The sequence below is a fragment of the Pleurodeles waltl genome, chromosome 4_1 (genome assembly GCF_031143425.1).
Source record: "Pleurodeles waltl isolate 20211129_DDA chromosome 4_1, aPleWal1.hap1.20221129, whole genome shotgun sequence".
Classification (NCBI taxonomy): Eukaryota; Metazoa; Chordata; class Amphibia; order Caudata; family Salamandridae; genus Pleurodeles; species Pleurodeles waltl.
The window spans coordinates 562,003,361-562,017,262 of NC_090442.1; the positions used below are offsets into that span (position 1 = coordinate 562,003,361).

Here is a 13,902-nt window from a genome sequence, read left to right on the forward strand (position 1 = left end):
TGATGAATTTTCTGAGATGAAAATGAAGCCAGACCCTTTTCAGAGATTACACAGCTAATAAGTATTCAAATTAGGCATAAATTTTGCATGTAGAATGTGTAAAATATTCAGTGAAAAGAGCTTGATTGCCCTTACTAGACATATGAAAATTCTAATGTAATTCCACTACAACTCGACAAGAAGCCACCAGATTTGAAAATATTCCTATATGCAAATTTTTCAAAAACAAAAACAGAGGAAATAAAATACAATAAATATACAAGCATTTTGAAGTCGTTGGTGTATTTACTTATGCATCACAAGTATGAAGTTGTAATTCTCCTGGAATGAAAGGCAAAGAATCACACTACTTAAAATGTAAGCCTTCTATTTTGTCTGCAGATGTGTATTACCTTTGTCAACTATGATGGCATAATTCTATTTAACTTGAATGCTCTATGATGATCACTTAGAGGCCAACATAGGCTGAGGGGAATTTTTAGGTTTCTGATAGAATAGAAGAGGGAAGGTTTTATCTCTCAGAGCCCTTAAGGCCTTGTGGAACACAAACACTTGTAAATTGCTCAGATATCTTGAGAAGTGAATGTTAAATTGCACAGTGTAAATTATGGTGTGCAGTGCTCCTTTACAACTATTAGCACGATCCATGATTATGTGGCTGCATTAAAGAGTCAGATATAAACCAAATCGGTGTAAATAGTTGTGAGTTACATAAAGGCACACTACTGTAGAAACAATTGTCATATAGAAACCTAAAGCAACATCACAGTAAACACCTTGACATACCTAATGGGCAGTAAAAGACAGGTACAAAACAGATGCTGAAGGAGTGTAAAATAATGAGGTATGTATTAGGTTAGCCATAACGTGGAAGATGACAAAGGTGCAAATTAGAAAAATAAATTAGTTCACCCTCAGGTCGTTCTACGTACTTTCGTGGGTTTCCGAATACATTGTTTTAGTCATAAGGAACATTCACTCCCATCTGCATTGCTCTATTTAAAAGAAAACTGAGGGGTGTGCAAAAATCGACTTCAAATGTGTAGTGTGCCTGTTTAGTATGATACAAGACGTTAGGCAGATTGTGGCAAACTTCCCAGTAGACATTCATCCAAGATTCGGAATGGGCTGAAATATTTTTATGGAGAAAATTCAAGTGCTTGAGCTACAGTGACGAAAGGTTTCCAATCTCCCACTCTTTCTGCCTTTAATTCTCTTGCTCTCTTCTCTGTTTCTCCCACGCTTTCCTTCATACTCTCTCCCCATAACGACGCACAGTACTTTTGCTATAGGTTTAGGCAAAAATGTCCCAAACTTATATTAACTACATTTGCTTTAACACTGTCTCTTCAATACGGATTAGACAGAAAGAAAAAAAAACATGAAAAAGTGTACTGCTTATGTCCTTTTATACTAAGAGCAATTCCCATCATGTATCTGCCTTTAGATGCTCAGGTAAAATTGAAATAAGATAATCAAGGTGAGTGTGAACATTGTGTGTGTGCGCGAGCGCGCTTCACACTGAGTGTGCATAACTTAGATGCACAGCAGTGACCTAAAATGTATGTGATATCTCTGATCATTACATCAAGATTTTGTGCTAATGTTTAATATTTCTCTGCCTCTGTGATGAATTTGGAATCCAATACTCGACATGTTTATTTTGTATCCATACAAGTATGAACAATACATGGTATTAAAAAATGATTTCATTAGTCCCACAGGGAAAATTCGTAGATCAAACGTGGTACTGCTATACAGCCCTATTCTCCCACAGCACTATAATATAGAATAGCAAGCTTTCTACGGATGCAAACATTAGCCATAGCTGTGATAACTGTTAAAACATACCTTTCCAATAACATCACAGAATAAACAATAATTAATTTGGGTATAAATTGCAGTCCTCAAGTTCTTAATAGGAAATCTACTACTAAACTTCAGGATGCAGAGGATAAAACTAAGGTGGGGAAACACTGAAAGAAGGTTGAAGAAAAACTATTAGGTTTCTCAAAAAATCACTAGGCGTACAGATACCTATTCTCTACACCACTTCCCCTTTGAAACATTAAACTGACACTGGAGCTGACTGCACAAGATTGCATTTTCCCCTCCTAAACAACTTCAATTGAAAGGTTACTTAGTGTAACAATATTTACTTGCAGAATTGTGTTGTTACCAAGGGCATAATGGATGGCGGCTATGCAGGTTTACGCAAGAATGAGTGAAGCATGAGGCGTTAGCCATGTGTTTGACATGTTTCAAATTGCTATAATCCAGCGTTAACACACCCAGCAATTCATGCCATTTCGTGCAGCCATAATTTTGAATAAAGTGTGCACAACCATTTATTATATAAAATAGTATATGACTTCCAATTATACATACAGCAATGCCCTTGTGTTTATTTTGCATGAAGTTTTGCCCTTTCAAGTGTACAAGTAGCGGAGTAAAGACACATAACCCAAATAGGCATCTTTAATAGTGAATGTTAAACCTGCTTTTTTGAAGTTTGCCCTCCAAAAGAAGTATTTATCTCCTGCAAGAAAGAAGCAATGCAAACATATTACACTATCAAGGGCTGTTATTCTGTTACACTGTTATTCCACTGTACACTTTTAAAGAATGTTGCTTCTGAAGAAGGAAGGCTATGAGAGGTAACTCTGTAGGCAACCAAGGGCAATGTTTAGGGGTTAACAAAGCCTTTGTTCTTTTCTTACATGGTTTCACCACATCCATATCTATGAAACTTTCTGATGAAAGTAAATCTATTGATTATTTTATACTCCCTAAAGTACTGTGATGCAGTAGAAACTAGTCGGTTGTGATGAGGAAACAAGGATTCATTTTCTTCAAACTAACTCCCTCTGAAGAAATTGATGATTGTCCGTTAACCACAAACATGGTACAACAAACTGCTGCACAACTGACAGTGATAGCCTGAACTATATATTTGGGAAATGGTGATGAGTATGTCAGCTCCGCCCTACATACGCAGCTCCAAGGAGTCCCTGTAATGTAAGTAGGTTAAATGTAACTAGCTGTCATGCAATATCATCTCCTATCACAACAATTCAATCAGATCTAAATGTGTTAAGATAGGATGTATATATACATTTAAACATATGTTGCACTATTTGAAAATGTTAACTTTATTTAATGCTCATTCTCACCACAAATCAGGTGTAAAGAAGGATGCAACGTTGATTTGGTATTCTCTTAACTGACATAAGCCACAATGAACACTAGTAAAGCAAGCAAGATCAACACATACAATTAAACTAAATCACAGTGACACACATGAATGGTTAGCTGCAAAGGTGACAACAAGATCTGCTGCAAGTGCTTTTCAGAAGGCAGGGCGGCTTTTTCAATAAAGCAAAAACACATAACTGCATTTTACATAAAGCTTCATTTGATCACACATGATTCATATACAGACATACTTAGGAAGACATATATCACCGTATTAATGAAAATAAATGAATACAATATAATAAGGCAATAGGCTGGCTACACCTCAGATGAAAAGGACTACCTAGATTAGTACACAACCCAATGCATCCACTATTTTTAGGTCAATGTATGAATTAGGCACAACCATAGATGTAGTTACAAACAAGGTGTACACCAAATTTGCGGTCTACAAAATTGGACATACTTGTATATCTTCCTTATCTCTACTATGCAACTGATTGAAGTCAATTTCAATATTTGGCCAAAAAAACAATGTTTACAAAGTTTATAATGTGAAGCAATACGTTTGAATGCACCATTTGAATTATAAGTCAATTGATAGGTATCCACTGACACCTATATCAGTAGATAGTATTTACACTGAGATATGCCTACACCTAACTACACATCAAGTGTGTTTAATAATCACTGAACATATCAGAATGCCTGCACATGGGGTTCAAATTGGAGTAAATGGTTCTTCAGACTGGGTACAGTGTGCAATATTAACAGGTGCACTTAGAGGGTGAGATCTGAGCATTGTTAGTAAAAAAAAAATTCTATTTAGCTCTAGTTTGGAAAAATGCACTAGAAGTCAGTGATTACATGATATAATGTTAAAAAAACGAATATTTATTTTGGAAACACATGCTTTTGAAGTTACAGTGTATATATAAACATAGGTCAAATTATACCACTTGTGTTTTGCTCTTTAGTACTAACAGTATACAGATTACTGTTCCATACACTGTAAAGTGGCAGAGTAATTTAATTCGCCCTCTCCTTACAAAGGGTTCCCTGTATAGAAAGATATGTGTTGTTCTTTTTAAATTAACACAAGTTGATGTGTAAGGTTGTATTCATTGCAAATGCAATAAACCTTACACTGCAGTTGTGTACCTTCAAATTTCTTAAATATTTTTCGGCAGATTAATGTAAATGTTATGTTAACTTCCCAAAGTGTGTTCTACAACATGAACACAGGCAAACAGCACATGTATACACTGTGATAGGTGAGAGCGTACAGCTGTATTAGGCTGACACACAAGTACAGGTATGTTATTTCACTTAGGTTCCTGCAGACATCAGTAGGAGAAATATGTAGTCTATATTATATCATCTATATACAGTGCAATTATATTTTACAGACATGCACTATTAACATGCCCCTGGCTTTAACTAGCGTATATATTGTGTGAGTGAAAGAAATTGTAGATTAAGTACAGAACGTTATTGCACAGGTGTGCAATTTGGAGTTCAGAAGGTTTACACAATCCTTCACTTGATAGAAGATCTTTTCATTCACCAGACACCTACATTGTTGCCTGACTAGGTGTAGAAATGAGGACTCCTGGCAGATCAAGAAGTTCCTATTTGGAGCACAGTGCAGTTCCACTGCCCTGCTCTGAGCCAGGGACCCTAGTCTCTCTCCGGGCTGCAATTCTACGTTTCTATCTCAAAAACGTCCTGCTCAGAAAGCATGCCTCTCCCTCTCCAGAGCACACCCACCAAAACGCACAACGGCTCTTGTATGGAAAATGCAAAATGTAGTGCCTCGTAAGGCAACGGCCTGTAGCATTTGCGCATCACCAGCCCCATCTGAGGAAACACTTCACTATACGAGGCTGTGTGTATTCTGTTTTAGTTTAATTGGCTTCCATTTCAGTAGCCCTACTCGGTCTTGAGGACCTTACAGTTGACTCTGCATAAAGAGACTTCACAAAGCTTACAAGAGGCAGGACAACTTCTTGAGAAAAAGGTACGCGGATACAAAGTTAATGATGGAAGCAGGCACGAAGCTTGCGGGGCTCAAAATGCTGCCGAAGTAACACACAGACATAGCTCATCGTGACGTTTCCAGTTATTTCTCACTGATTAGGGTCATTATGTTGGAAGGCTGATTTATGTTGTCATTCCCTCTCACCAGTCCTGCATCAATAGATCTTAATGAATTGGTAAATAAGGGTGAAGATTACACTTGACAACACAGAAACATTTCTCATTCATACCAGACAAGATTTATGTAGCCAATTAGGACATAACAGGAGAAATTGGTCAGAAGAAAAATAATCTTTCCAAAAGAAAATTAACCGCGTCTGAAACCCACGATGGAAACAGATAACCGCTCGAGATTGCAGAGGGCACAATCACAAAAGCGGCTTGTCTTTTATTGTGTTAAAACTGTACACTCTGCCAAAAACTTGATGGAAAAGTTTTTTCTGCACGTACATCGCGACGTATTTTTTTTTGTCTTCTTTTTGCAGCTAGCCCAGCGATCGCCCACTTGAACTTCTGTTTTAGTTTTAAGGGAAATACAAATATGCTGCAAGGTCTTACAACCGAACTTGGTTAATTGATTCTATACGTGACAACCAACGTGAAGAACTCACGAAAATCCACGGAAATCCACCCTCGTGCTCCCCAGACAGCCTTCCGCAGTGGGCATGTGCGGTGGAGGCAATTATGTGGCTTCCGCTTGCACAGCTCCACTGCCAGTTGATGCCTCTTTGTCATTAAAATAGGGATGAAAGTGCGGATCAATAGGGGCGCACAGCTTTAGAAACAAACCAAAGGGCTGGTAGGAACAGAGGTGGAAAATTAAAGTAAAGTGATACTGAAACAGCCCGATCCGATTCAACTCGCTTTCAGCAGCTTTAAGCATATGCAAATGAGATTCTGCTGCTTAACTGCATCATTTACGTCGATAATAGCAGCATCATCATTACAGGGCTCGCAATTAAATTACATCACAATTAGCATTTCAAAGTGATTGGTTAAACTTTAAAACAAATAGCCAATTCTGCTAATGAAGGGTGTTAATTGTTCTTGTACACACGAAATACAAGAGCAAGATAAATATATGTTCTTGGAGCTATTTATCAAATGCCCTTGTTTTGGAAGAAACACAAGGCAACATTTTTTTTAAAAAAAGCTGAAATTGCCAAGGGGATTTGTATGCTGAAATTTAAAGCATGTAGCATTTAATTGTATTGCACCAAAGACCCTATTAGATGCTAGACTCCAGAGAACAATGTTAAATTATCTGCTTCTGCGATGGAGTTGGGCCAATTCTCTGTATCAACTAATCACAAACCTCATTATGCATAAGAGTATTAAATTATGAAGAAGCAGCATTGCACATTCCAGCACAAATCCCTATGAAATGTTAATAATGTGCTCACAATAGCACAATGCCATGCCTTCCTCGCCTTCATGAATAATGAAGTAAACAACTTATCAATTCACCTTTACCAAACAGTGTGAGCATATCAATGCATTCAGCTTCAGACATCTTTAAAATCCTGCCCTTTGGAGTTTTTTAACATGCACGAAAACTAGCTTCACAACAAACTCATGCACTCTTGCTTGGAGTAATCAATAGTGGACTTTACCTGCGCGAACTTGGCAGCACATGCTCTGCTCGCGTCCTGGAGCCTCGCAGCTTGTGTACTCACCCACCCAGCACCGGCTGCAAGTTAAGCTTGTTTGCAAACCTGCCTCGTTGCAAGGTCTGCTTTATGCACAGGCGTTAAGTCATGTTGAGGGCAATCTCTCTGTAATGCATGGTCACCTCGGAAGTCATTATGCACAGCGCCAGTGAAAGGATGCACGACGCAAAGCTACGCAACACCTGAGCGTGCCACCGTTATTTATCTCTCGTGCAATGAGCACCGTTGAGCCATGAGAGGGAAAGTAATTGAAGGCATGCGTAAGAAATATTTACAGCAAAACCAGCACGCGCGCCTCAGACTGTTACTTTGCACGTGCTGGGTGGGGGCGTGTGGAAACGAAATGACAACGCACGAAAGGAATTAAAGGGTTGTTACCTGTAGATGAAGAATGGCAAACTGCTCAGAGGAGAAATCTGTTGGTGTTTGCGGTGAGAACCTGCTCATGTCACTGAGGAAAGTGCAGCTATGTGTTGCATCGCCCCGGCTGTGTTTATACTGGCTTGCATCATAAACAAGCCCATCTCCCCTCATAGCTTGTTCATGCATACTTAAATCACCTCGCCCATTAAAAATGTCTCTCTTGACAATTATTCTATCATTTTCAGTTGTCATCGGGCAATTACTGTAGCCCTAGGACGGGCCCAATAGGATCCCAGGCTCTGGGGCTGCTTTCTGAAGCAGATAGAATGAAAAGTACAGGGACTGTAATTTATAGCCCAGGCAACGCACCTTCCTCCCAGTCCCGCAGAATTAAACCATTGCACCGAGCTGATGAAATATAATGACATTTTCTAAAGCATCGCTTTTCAGCCCATTACAGTGTTGTCCTTTGAAATATAAATGTCTTGGCAAACACAGATTTGACAATGTCTTAACATCCTGGTGTTTTTGAAACACATGTAGTTGCACATTGGGCAGCAACGATCCTCTGAGCCCCAACTCCTTTCATGTTTGTACAAGCTTAGCAAAAAGACTTTCCCCCTTTAGCACAAAATAAACATCTGCTCCCACCCAGCGCGGCGCCGAGAGGCTGCAGAACGCGTGGTCAAACTCCCTTTTCAAAAACTTGCGCCCCGGCTCGTATGGGGGGCACTTCCTAAACCCAAGATGACATGGTTTTTATTAAACCATGAAAGCAGCACCCTTGGATAACAGAAGCCCTCGCCGATTTTAAATACTAACGAGGCCTCTTTTTATTTCGAGTCTCTAATGGTGATGGCAGCTTAAATCTCCATTGCATTACCGAGAGATCAAAAGCGGCCCCCGGCTCTCGGTCCCCGGCTTCCCCTGCGCGCAAACAGATACAATGCCCCTCTTCATTTCAATGGGCTGCTTTCCTGACGAGAAACGGACAGCGAGCGCCGACCCTGCCTGCACAGAAATGACAGCAGCAGCCCGGGCGCTCTAAACTTACTCAGATGCATTTCAAACCCACAAAAAAAAAAGTTTACCTACCTCCTCGTATCGTCAGAGAAAACAACTTCCCACCTTCCGGTTCATGGGAGTTCGCAACCGAGGCGAGGAAGTCGGAAGCTTCAGCAACACCAGAGGCAGGAAAACAGTGTAAAAAGAGGGGAAACTCCACAGCTAGCTGCGGGTCTGAGCACCGCCAGGCAACTATTTACACCGGTGTTTACACTACTGCGAGTGCGCCCCTGCCCCACCGCGTCCCTGCTGCTGCCTGGTGGCATTCTGTGCTGTTAATTAAAACAAACCAAGCAGCTCTGATTGTTGGGCGTCTGCGGACAATTCCGCAGAAAATCAGCATTTAATCACCGGGGCATGTCTATGGTGAGCAACGTGAGGGGCGACAAAGGTTCAAGACTGAACCAGCGTGCTTACCATAATCCCCCTAAAGCAAGAGCTACCTCAATTGCCCTAGTCATTTATTTATTTATTTCGCTTTTTTGGTTTGTTTGTTTATTAAAATAAAAAGGGCAACTGGCGCAGTTTTAGTCTTCTGAGTTCTCAGTGAGGCTCTTAGGCTGTAGTTAAGAGCGTTTCTTTACTTTCCTTATTAGGTCACGCTTTTCATTATACACCATGCTTTTGGTAAAACTCCAAAGCTCTGCAGTTTACAGCTCAATGGAAGTATTTTACAAGAACACGCAAACAAGAGGCACGCATTTAAAATCCCGCAACATCCGATAAATCCAGGGCAAGGAATATTCTTCAATTCGCAACACAAAACAGCCACAAATGCAATTTGTCCAGGCACATGGTAATCAAGTAACACCTTTTAAACGCAAGACAGCACCAATTACTAACCTTAATTGAAATCACTGTGCTCCAGTCTTTCTGCCAGCATATTCAGAGGGTGATGTATTACGATATTTACAGTAAAGTAAACAATGCATAGTTGCAATGAGATGGAAAATGTCCAGCTAATGGTGTTTGTCAATCCTTTGTCAACTTTGCTGCCTGCCACAGATGTTTTCTGAGCTGCTTCATAAAAACAGGAATGAACTAGCGATGAAAAAAGACTTTCTCTCCCCCAGGAAAAGAGTACAAAGCCAAGCCTGTACACAGCAGATGCAAACGAAAGTCCATCTGCTACCAGCTCACAACACCACAAGGAGTTTTAGGATGTGGTGCTGCAGGTAGCCGCGCAGTGTTTGTATAGACATCATCAGCATAAAAGGAGGGGAAATCCAAACCTCTGCATGTCACAGTAAAGGCTACAGCCAGCACTCCTCAAACTGACAGAGCAGAATTCAGCAAACCAAAGATTGTTTGCTGTCTTTTTCCCCACCAGGGTTTCAAGAAGGTTTTTTTAAGTTGCACCCTAGGCTAGCGCGATACTCTTTCAGTTTTATGGCCTCTGACTCAGGAGAAAGCCTACTTGAAATCACAGCTTCCAGCTGAATGCTAGCTTGAGTGGACACGCTTTATTCTCACGTTACCTCCAGCTTGCAGGAGGCAAGCCCTATAGCCACAACACATAAAAAAAACAGATCATGCACAGGCACAGATTTGCCCAGCCTTCCTGTAGCTTTACCAAGAACGTCAATTGGTAACATCTGTGTGCAGGGTATTTAAATACTAAACACAACGAGTGCTGGTGCACTTGAAACAACCGCTTCCAACAGCATTACATTCAGACATTTATGGTAAGTACCTACAGCAACTTTCACATTTCACCTTTAACCCAGAAACTAATTCATGTTCCCCAGTACAAAAAATAAATCATTTTCTACCTTGTGTTGGGGTAAATAATAGTTTGCCTACACATTTTTAACTGACCAATAATTAAAAAAGTTTGATGGGGTAAATATTTTAACAAGAGCAATTCTGCCAAAATGTGCTGCAAGAGACATTGTTTTAAGCAAACAAGAATATTGAAAACACATTGCTTATGTGAAGGAGCAAAATATATTCAATGAAACTTGTCAAATTTGTTCAGCGTGACAGATAATCCTCGGCCTCTCAAGATCATCTGACAACGGACAGCCATTTTCTGTAAAGGTTTCACTAAAATCTGTTAAGTGTTTTAGGGTTCCGGATGACGTGTCATCCCTTTTTTCGGTATTTGTTCTGAATGCACACCATCTTTGCACTGCATTTCGTATTTATCACATCTGTGCACAGCTTCGGACTGCATTTTGAAAATTTCCCAACTGCGCAGAGCTTTATATTGTATTTGGTATTTGTCCCAACTGTGCACAGAAAGGCAGTGCAGCAAATACCTCCGAGGCAGTTGGCAGTGTATAGAATGACACATGGCGGTGGTATGGTGTACTCTGAAGGAAAGAAAAGGGCATTCCTCCTAGTCACACCAGAGAAACAACATTTTATCAAAATCTGTTTACCTTCACCAAAATGCTAACATAACATGCTCTTCGGCAGCGTTGCCTTATCAACCGGTAAAACAGTGTTGTGGCAATTAGCACAGGATTTCAACACTGCCTCATTTCAAAATATAAAAGTAAAAAAAAAAATACTCCTGACATTCAAAATGTTATAAATATGTAAATTATGTTTTTTAAGTAAAATATTTGCATCTCCTTTCCTCCTCCAGGCTTTTGAACTTCCAAGGTCAACAAGGACAAACAATACCACTAGTGTCTCTTTGCAAAAGACTGGGCTTGCTGTCTGCAAGCAATGGTATCATTTCCATAGCAACCCCCTAACTATTAATTTTCAATTAAAGCAGACACAAAGCGGACAGCCTGGGGCTGGCAGACAATGTCAAGAACCCATCTCTGTAGGCAACAGTTTCACACAGCTATCAAGCGATAGGTGCCTCTTCCACAAGGCTACATTACAAGGACGTCAAGTTTGACTGGTTAAATTGGCATTAACCTTCAGTTTAGGTTTCAATAATTTATAACATGGTTTATTTGGCATTCATACAAAATAAAGTGTCACAAAATAAGCAACAATAGCCAGCTCCATAATTAAAACGTATAAACAGAAGAAAAAAAAATCACAATTTAAATGTATACTCATAATGAATATGACCGGAGTAAAATATATTTTGGAGTGTTACAAGTCCTGATAGTTATTGTTTAATGTTGTAGTTTTATTTTTAACATCCCAATATCACAAAGCTCAATTGGGGTTATGCTAGATGAGTCGTTATATTATTCGGTTATGCACTCCAGCTCGGTGGCTGTTTTCAGATGAACCGCAAAATACCTGTGTTAAAAGTGGGGACAAAAGGGTCCCATGTCCTTTTGTGACAGTGCCCTTCCTAGCATTCGATTTGTATTGCTTTTCGCTTTGTGTGGTGCAAATAAACAGCTGACAATGGCACCTTGCTGTGTAGAGCAGTGCTTCGACTTTTGTATGTGAAGTCCAGTTAACACCAACTCAGTTTCGAGCCATAGCCTAGCGCCCAGATGCAACTTTTTCTCTCCAGCCATCCTAATATCTTAACTTCTGAGCCATTTATGTTGAAAGGGCCAGATTTTTTAAAGTAACATTAGTAGTCCTAAATTTATCGACTTCTTTATTTGCCCATTTTCTTTGTAATGTTTGTCACGCCAGAAGAGATTCAAAACATGGGGTTTACAGTACAAAAATTCTGAGCCATAAATTGTGGCACAGACTACCTTTGCACCAGTGGATATACCCTGTTACAAAAACACTTGTACTCATGAATATTTCCTTGTTGGGATTTATTTTTAGCATTATGTGTACTGAATTCCAGTGAAATAATCTGTCAAACAGAGGTACATAATGCAATATGCGTGGGAAAACATTCATTTTACCTTGCACTTAGGCTACCGGAAGCAGAAAGGGGTGTGGGGAGGATCGCCGACCTGAGGGAGGTCTCCCCCTCATCACTCCCTCCTCCCCCAGGATTGGGGTAGGTGGTGCAGTCCGAGTCTGCGTTGGGCTGGTTGGGCTACATCTGGGCTATGTATAGCCCCTTATATTAAGGAGCCATTTTAGGTGTGTGGCACCATTTTGAGGCAGGTGACACAGTGGTAAGCGTTTAGACAGTTTTAGATTTTCCAGTTTAGTATTTCAGGTAGTTTCAATGGCAAGTTTATTGGCAGGCTTGCGATTTGAGCGCTGTATAAAAACAGACATAAATAGCATAAAAACAGGTAAGCATACCACTGACTGTGCAGGATGTCTTCCAACCAAAAAGTGCAGCAGGCCCTCCGCCTTCTAAGGGAGGCGGGCTGAACTGACGTGGTGATGGAGAGCGCGCTGGCAAGTCTGTGGCCTGTGAGCAGAGTTATGAGCGGTGTGGCCGCAACAATGGTCCAGGTAAGGAGAGGAGGCGTCCGCATTTGAGGCGGGCGGTCTCCCCTGTGGGCAGGGAGGAACAGGGAGTGCGCCAATCATCACCTCTCCCCACAGAGGGAATGCCAAGAAAAGCTCACCATGTGCAAGTGGAGTGCTTTGGCATTGGTATCCTGCATCGCGTTTCATACGGAGGTGGCCTCGCTCCCCCAAGGGGGGGTGGTACCTCAAGAAACACTCGGGCCGAGACAGGGAAGGGGCGGGGGAGTGGCAGTGTGCCCCGGGTTTTCGCTCTGGGAAGAGGGGAGGCTACAGGAGTGGTGGAGGACAGGGGGAGTGTTCAGGGCAGGGTGGGAGGGAGAGGGGTATGGGAGATGATGAGGACAGCCAGGAGATGGGGTTATACCAGAGTGCAGTGAGGGAGGAGAGAGGACCCCGAGTGGGAGAGTAGTGGGTAGAGAGAGAAGCAAGAGAAAGAAGCAAGGGAGGAGAGGAAGTAGGGGTGGGACCTGACAGGTCTGATATGGATTTAGGGAAGCAGGTGTCTTCTTGCTGGCCAACCATGTTAGAATGGAGTGATGGGAAAGAAGGAGAGGATGAAGGGGAACAGGAGTAAGAACGGGATATGGGAGCCTGAGGATTAGAGAGGCCTCTAGTAGTTAGGCCCCCCTCCAAGGTATATGGCAGGAAGCTCACTGGTAGTGGTTGCCTGGGACTCAGGCGGAGGTGGAGGGATTGGGGGAGAGTGCCTGTCAGGTGCCCAGCTGGGGGACTTACAGGGTGGGGTGTAAGAGAGCAAGGGTAGAAGGAGGGGTAGCATGGGGGAGGGTTGAAAGGGGAATGAGGCCATATTCAGGGCAAGAAAGGTGTGGCACAAGCACATCAAACCTGTTTTCTCAATGGCAGGAGGCATTGGGGAGATGAGGCATGACCTAGGCGGGCCTAGTATGGCTCAGCAACCCTGGAAAGAAGAGAAGGCAGGGCCAGAGGCAGACAGTCGGATGTTGTCAATAGGAAAGGCGGTCGCCTGGTCGGGGCATGATAAGGATGCCATTTCGGGGCCGTGTGAAGGTAGGGGTCGTGCACCCACTGGCGTCACGGCACCGAAGAGGCAGGGTACTGGTGCAACGGAGTGGCACCAAGGGCTCAATATGGCCTCTCGGCACCAGCCACAGGAGGAACTCGCATTGCTACATGATGTGGAGCAGGAGGAGGCATCTTCTGTAGAGGCGTGGGGTGATTATGGTCCAACAGGTATGGAGTCAACTTGGCTGGACTTTGATGAGGAGAGTGCGGA

General features: G+C 41.9%; 1 protein-coding gene across 10 annotated transcripts in view; it reads right to left on the minus strand.

Annotated features, from left to right (window-relative positions):
- Positions 1 to 9,787, minus strand: part of FOXP2 (forkhead box P2) — a 261,065-nt gene extending 251,278 nt beyond the window's left edge. For 3 of the 10 annotated variants that reach the window (XM_069228950.1, XM_069228945.1, XM_069228941.1), the window contains exon 1: positions 8,364 to 8,492. The gene's annotated coding sequence lies outside the window, so the exon portion shown is untranslated. Of the gene's footprint in view, positions 1 to 6,848; positions 7,156 to 7,283; positions 7,434 to 8,363; positions 8,702 to 9,176 lie in introns of those variants that run through there. The other 7 variants (XM_069228942.1, XM_069228948.1, XM_069228946.1 and 4 more) reach the window with 7 other exon arrangements.
- Positions 9,788 to 13,902: the final 4,115 nt, after the last annotated feature.